Source organism: Populus euphratica, unplaced genomic scaffold (genome assembly GCF_000495115.2).
Source record: "Populus euphratica unplaced genomic scaffold, PopEup_1.0 scaffold324.1, whole genome shotgun sequence".
Taxonomy (NCBI): Eukaryota; Viridiplantae; Streptophyta; class Magnoliopsida; order Malpighiales; family Salicaceae; genus Populus; species Populus euphratica.
This window is the reverse complement of record NW_011500211.1, coordinates 213,763-221,737: the sequence shown is the minus strand read 5'-3', so window position 1 is coordinate 221,737 and position 7,975 is coordinate 213,763. Positions and strand designations below refer to the sequence as shown.

Sequence of the window (7,975 nt, the reverse complement as noted above, 5' to 3'; positions counted from 1 at the left end):
AAAATATATTCCAGGAGTGCTAATAATAATAATAATAAATACTCTGTAAATTTGTGTTTAGTATATATTAAAAATTTCTAAAAATATATTAAAATAATTTATTTTAAATTATTTTATTTTTAATATTAACTAATTAAAATTATAAAAAAATACAGCCATCAAATGTTTGATTAATGTCCAACATTATAATAATAGTTGTTTCTAAAAAATATTTTTTTTATTTTTAGAATTAATATATTAAAATAATTTAATATTTAAATATTTAAAATATTTTTTTAAAAAAGAAAACAATTTTTTTAATTTTCAGAATTAATATATTAAAATAATTTAATATTTAAATATTTAAAATATTTTTTTAAAAAAGAAAACAATTTTTTTAATTTTTAGAATTAATATATTAAAATAATTTAAAATTTAAAATATTAAAAAAAAGTTTTTTAAAGAAAGCAAAATTAAGCCGCGCTATAGCTTCGAAGATACGAGGGAACATTGATGTGACTCCACTTCACATATCGATCACAAAAAATTCAGATAAATGGAAAACATGATGGAGCTTGAGAATCTATTGGCAATAATTTCAAACTTTAATAAGAAGAAATACATGTTTCTCCAAAACAATTATGAGATAAAGAAAAAAACACTAAAATAAACTTGAAAGTATGAGTACTTATCCAAAACAATCATGAAATAAAAAGACAAGAAGATACAAAAAAAAAATGAATAAAATAGATAAATATACAAGTAAATAAAAAAATATAAATAAATTATACAAGTTTGTTTGATATAGTGATAAAGATAAAAATTTAAAGTATTTTTTATTTAAAAATATATTAGAATAATTTTTTTATTTTTTTAAATTCTTTTTGATATCACCATATTAAAATGTTTGGAAAATATAAACTTTTTATTTTAAATAAAAAAATTAAAAATTTTTAAAATACTATAATAGTTAAATAACAGAAATTATAAGATCCAAAAAGAGATAGAAAACATGTCTCCTACTTCCGAAAAGAAAGCCCTGACATTACTGGCCATCTCTATCGCTGTCCACCTATCTCCCTCACCACTGTCACTCACAAATCTCCAAGCCACCGAACAACCACTCATTCTCCACCCGATCTGCACCTATCTCCTTCACCGCTGTCGATCACAAATCTCCAAGCCAGCGTACAACCACTCATTCTCAACCGCAACCAGATATGCAACTTGACTCGTAAAAATCCAGCCCTCTCACAACCAGAAGGTCTTTTATTTATCTTGAATAAATTTTTGTTATTTTGAATAAACTAGAATATGTTATGATTTATTTTATGCGCATTGTGATATTATTTGAAGTGTTGGGGTTAGCCTAGTGCCGTGATAATCTCGTGGGTGAACTTGTCAATAAATAATTTTTTTAGTAATCAATACCCATGTTCCTAAAGGTGTAATGCTGTGATTTTTCTATGGACTTGTTTGATTTTAGTTTTTTTTTATTGTGTGTATGGATATTAATTTTCAGTCCTGTGCATGGATGAATGGAGGAGTCTAAGTTTTATATTGGATTTCAACAAATTTTCACAAATAAAAAAGTTGGATTATTTTCATACAATAAATTTTGTTTTTTCTTCTTTTTAATCAAGAGTCAACCCGATGTATGTTTATCAGAAGTTATATATATAATTTTCATTCTTTCAGGTTCAATATATATGTTCTAAAAATAAGGATTACATCATGTTGTTAGATTTAATTACGTCCAAAATCATTGTTTAAGGTTAATAATTCTTTACCATAAATGAATATATACTAATATAAAGCAACTTAACTAGGTATAATGTAAGTGATTGTCATCTTCTCTATTATATAACCAATCTTTTATTTAATATACTTGAAAAATCAATTATATTTTTTAAATTATCATAAAATTAGGTGATTAATTCCTTCTTCTTCTTTTTAATTTTATTGTATCAATTATAATCATGTCAAAATATTTTAATTATCATAAAACTATGTAACTAATTCCTTTTTCTTTTTTCTTTTTAATTTTATCCTATCAAATATAATTAATTCATCAAAATATTTCATTTGAGAGGTCCAGGGTACTTGGATTTTCAATAAATAAATATTGATTATTTGAGTGCTAAATATCTACATTTTTTTAATTGATGTGGGGTATCAATTTAGTTTGCATATATATTGACTAATTTTTATAAATATTAAAATCAAAAATTATGTAAATTTTTAGTAATTATTAATATTAGCAATGTTAAAGTTTAAATTGAGACTAGGAGGAATAAATTTTTTTAGTACCAAATTCTTATCATGATCGTGTAGTTATGAAATATATATTTTAATAAAATAGTAAATGGATACTGATGTAGTGATGTTAATTAAAACTCAACCGTCACTTGAGTTGCTAACGGCTTAAGGTTGTAAAAGGATCACGGAAGCCAGACCTTTTAGCAACCTTTCTTGGTCAAAGACTAATAATGTCACCCTAACTTTTGACCACTGCTTGAATAACTATGTTTGGATCTAACAAATCCTGTCTGAAACTTTGGATACAGCATAGATGGTTACTTAATTTATTAGGTTTAGTTTCTTCTTATTGCTGCTGCTGTTTTTTTCTTTACTCTGCGTTTCTTACAGATCTTGCTGTTCTAAGTTGAGGTTTCTTTCCCTTTCTGGTGATTTAATGAATGATTGGGTTGTCAAGAAAGAAAGGGCCGAAACAGCATAGCCCTTTGTTATTTTTAGATGAGTTTTACTTTATCCTGACAGGAATCAAGAAATAAATGTATTGTCATGGTTAAGAAGTTATAATCACAATTTTATTAGTATTTAGCTTCTTCTTTTTTCTCGAATGTATATAATTAAAAATTATTAATTTATGACTGTTGATTTTTTAATTATTATTTTGTTTTAAAAAACCCTTAAACAACGCAATTTTATTTGTTTTTAGAAAAAGAAAAATCAAAGCCCACTAACAACTCAGGTTTTGGATTAGATGAGGCTAGAGTAGATCTTATATCTATGCTTGAGAAGGCTTCATAGCAGTTCATGGACGGACTCGGGAGCTTGTTTAGGCTTACCAGTCAGGACTTGTACGTAATTAATTAATATTTCAATCTTCGAGAGATTTTCTAAATTTCGCACTAGATCCATTCAATACCTGACAAAATTGTAAGTAAAATACAAGATTATAAAAATAATTAAGAAAAATATTTTTTTTAAAATTCAAGATTTTTCTTTAAATGATTATAAAAATAATTATTCCCATGAAATATGAGATTTTCTTTAAATGATTAGAAAAAGAAAAACGAGCTCGTTTTTGAAATTATAAAAATTAAAATCAAAATAATTAAGAAAAATATTTATATTTTCAAAAAACTCTACATTAGTTTTTCCAGGTTAAGGCTTGTTTTCGATTTCAAACCCGAGTTATCAACCATTATCTACAACTAATATTTTTTTTATTATGTTATACTTCATCATTTGTCTTTAAAACCTTTGTGCTAGAGACTTTAGACTCCTAACTTAACATTTTTGTTTAGGCCACTCATAATCGATTTTTATTATAACATTTTTGTGTGAGCTATATCACATTGTGAGTCTCCCCATCCAAATTTTCAATCATAGCAATTGATGCAGCAAAAAATAATAGACTAATTTTCGAAATTTTTTTTCAAGAAAGAACTTCCTCGTGTCTTTTTACACAAATAAGTTATGTTTATGATTTTTTCTAGTCATAATTATTCAATAACACATAATAAATAATTATAAAAATTTATTGAGGTATAATACTCATCATTTACTACCTCCAACCAAAATTCCTTCTAGAAGTGTAAGGAAAGAATGGATAAAAATATAAGTTCATTTAAACAAAATATTATTAGTAATATAACAAAAGATGTTTTAACTAATAATTGCAAAGCAATAAATGCTAAAGGGACTGTAAGAGGAATCTTCTATATCTTATAAAATTTTATTAAATAATTGATTTTGGTAAATTCGCTGCCTCAGGGAAACTAATTTGGCAAGAAATATCTGATCAGATTTTGTTAAATCTCTTTATTAATAGAAAATGTAGTGTTAAGCACGCACAGAGAGGTACATATACCAGTCATTTTTTATAACTCCAATTCAAATTAATTGATCAGCATAAAAAATTACTAGCCTTTTAAAAAATAATATAATTGCCAGGCCCGTGTGCAAAGGCATAAATCAGAAAAAGCAATTAATTATAGTAAAGCAAAAATCCAAATATCAGAATTTCTATGACTTTTCCACAAGAAAAACCCTATTATTGATCCATCTTGAATTTAATTAAGCAAATTAGTTGATTAATATTTTTATTTTCAAATTATTTAATTAAAAACGTATATCAAGTTAAAGATATATCAAAATAAAAAGTTACTAATAAATTGTTGTAAAAGAATGTTAGTAGTCCATCAACTTATATTAGTTTTTTAATCTATATTTTAGATCTTTATTTTATTTTTATTGTTTGTGAAATCTCAATTCGAAATTTAATCTGGATATCTTTGTAGTTGCATGTTAGCAATTTTCATTTTCTATACATATAATTATATGGTATCTAGGTTGATTTAAGATGACATCTAGATACAGAAACTCCTTAATTTAAATCATATTTTTGTAAAAAAGAATATTAGTTAACTTTTATTTAATTCATTATATATTTTATATCCATTAATTTAACAAATCTAAACAAAAAAAGATAGTTAATAAATGCATGGGATTCTATCTAATTAACGAGTGGCATGAGAACACCGACTTCTGCCCTTAAAGAAAATGCTCAAGGCCGATTTCTTACACTCTTCTCTCCTATAAATACATCAAAAATCTGTAAACAAAGTTATTCTCAAAGTGGCTTCAATTTCAGTAGCGTTCACTATGCTTTCAGTCCTTTTGTCTTCAGTTTCTTTGGCAACTTCTGATCCAGCTTTTGACAACTTCCTCCAATGCCTTCATAACCATATTAACCCCTCAGACCCCATCTCTGAAGCCATCTTCACGCCGTCAAGTTCTTCATTTGAATCTGTTCTACAAGCCTATATAAAAAACGGAAGGTTTTTGACACCTACAACCCCGAAACCCCTTGCTATAATAGCTGCCGGACATGAATCCCACGTCCAAGCGACTATTATTTGTGCAAAGTTTCATGGTTTACAAATTAGAATCCGGAGTGGTGGCCATGATTGCGAGGGCCTTTCCTATAGATCTAACACTCCGGTTGTCCTCCTCGACATGCTTAATCTTCGGTCCATCGACATTGATATTCAAAACGAGACAGCTTGGGTCCAAGCAGGAGCAACTCTTGGTGAACTTTACTATAGCATTGCTAACAAAAGCAAAGTTCATGCATTTCCAGCAGGGGTTTGCCCTACTATTGGCGTAGGCGGTCATGTTAGTCAAGGCGGGTATGGGAATATGTTACGAAAATATGGTCTTTCTATAGACAATGTCATTGATGCACAGATAATGAATGCAAATGGCACAATTCTGAATAGAGAAACAATGGGAGAAGATCTATTCTGGGCTATTCGAGGGGGCGGCGGAGCAAGTTTCGGAGTCATTCTATCATGGAAGATCAAGTTGGTCTCGGTTCCTGAGATAGTTACTGTGATCCATGTAGACAGGTTCTTGGAGCAAGGTGCAACTGATATTGTTTATCAATGGCAACAAGTTGCTCACAATCTAGACAATGACCTTTTCATGAGGGCAATGCCACAAGTTGTGAATGGAAGCCGCCCCAATGAGAAGACTGTTAAAGTCTCCTTTGTCGGCTTCTTTCTTGGACAAATGGATAGACTTCTTCAATTGGTAAACGAGAGCTTTCCCCTTTTAGGGCTAAAGCAAAACGAGTGCAAGGAATTAAGTTGGATTGAATCCACAATTTTTTGGGCAGATTTTCCAAATGGAACATCCATTGATGTTTTGCTCAACAGGCCTTCAAAACCAGTGACAACTTTTTACAAAACCAAGTCTGATTATGTGAAGAAAGTGATTCCAAAGGAAGGGTTAGAATCTATTTGGAAGATGATGCTGCTTAGAGATTGAAACATAAGGATGGAATGGAATCCTTATGGTGGAAAAATGAATGAGATTTCTGAAACTGAAACTGCATTTCCACACAGATCTGGTTACCTTTTCAAGATTCAATATTCTACATCATGGGCAGATGAGGCTAGTATCGACAACCAAATTACTTGGTTAAGAGATGTGTATGCTGGTATGGAAATTTATGTGACCAAGAACCCTAGGGAGGTATTTATGAATTATAGAGATCTTGACATTGGTGGTAATCCAAGCAACCAGACAGACTTTAAGAATGCTGAAGTTTATGGGCATAAGTTTTTCAAGAACAACTTCCAAAGGTTGACAAAGGTGAAGGCTGCAGTTGATCCAGATAATTTCTTCAAACATGAACAAAGTATTCCTCCTTATTCAGTTTAGGAAAAACAAAGGAGCACAATAAATGAATAAATTAAATACATTAATGCTACATTTAGTTAACTTTTCCATGATTGACGTCGATCTTATTCTAGTTGATAAAAGAATGTTTTGTTCAATGGAATATTCATTCATGAAGACTAGGCTAGTTGGATCAGAACTCCATCAGAGGAACTCTACTACCAGACCATACAGCAAATTAAATTATTCATTGCCTCCAAGAATTAGGCAATTATTATGCCTAATTCGTATTATTGTATTATGCAATGCGTTTTACAGCATGTTGTAGCATGCGGTAAAAGTTGTTGTAATCCATTTTTTATTTTTTTATTTTAATATATTTTAAAAAACATAATTTTTTTCTCTGAAATCTTTTCTTTACAATCCAGTAAATTTATTGTCATTTTATTAATTTTGAAAAATCAATTTAAAAATTAGTGAATGAAATGATAAGAAAAAAAAACTAAGAAATAGAGATTAAAACAAAATTAAAAAGATTATGATGGACTTGTAGTATATGGAAAGTTTTAATTAAGATATTTAAAGCATCACCGATTACAAATCTTATTAAATTTAATAAGAAAAGGAAAAAAAAATTCCTTCCTTGACCACAACATTTTCAAGATTTAAGATTCTCAATTAGTAAAGAAAAATTTTTCAATATTTTATATTAAGTGAATGGATTTGTTTTCTATTTAAAGGCTTCACAACACTATATATTAAGTCCCGGAAAAGAAAGAGAAAAGAAAAGTGTAAAACCTATATTATCACTGATTGAACCTGAATCTAAAAACCCAATCTAACCTAGTATTTGAAGAGAAGTATTTTGCCTGAGAATTGATTTTCCCTTCTTCTTTTTTTCTTTTCCTATCGTGACTTCCCTCTCTCTCTTTTTCACTAGGAGATTCAGCTCTAACCTTGAGTTTTTAGGTTTTAAAAAGGTCTCGAAAAGCAAGTAACAACCATGAATCTCTCTTTTATTGTTTTCAATTGAGGATTTGATAGTTTGTGGTTTAAAGAATTATTTAAGGGTTTTTATGGTATTTAATATATTGATTTGATATATGGTTATTTAAGAGGTGTAATTGATGTTTTAGGGTCTTAATTTTGACTTAAAATGAAATAATTGAGGACTAGAATTTTGTTTTTTACCAATCTATAGAATTCTAAAGATTAAAAGTTTGAGATTCTAAAATCTCAATAAATTGGTCAATTAGTTGGTTTTGTTGGTGTCGGTTGATCAGTTAGTCTTAACAAGTCAACCAGTTGACTTGTGGTGACAATCAACTGATTTAATGAATAGTAAAGATTAATCAGTTTTATTACGTTCAATCAGTTTGAGATATGTTTGATATCAATTGAGTTGATTTGTATCAATTTTATATTGATCTCCAATATTATAGTTGTGGTTTTTCAAGTCATCTGTTATAGGTTGTTTTTTAGTATGTTTTTGTATTAGATGTAGATTTTGCTGATAATATTTCTTATAATAATCTTTAATAATCTCTAGTTCTACGTCTAT

General features: G+C 28.3%; 1 pseudogene; it reads left to right on the top strand.

Moving 5' to 3' along the window:
• The first annotated feature begins 4,760 nt into the window (after positions 1-4,760).
• Positions 4,761-6,456, top strand: LOC105112128 (reticuline oxidase-like protein; annotated as a pseudogene).
• The last annotated feature ends 1,519 nt before the right edge of the window (positions 6,457-7,975 follow it).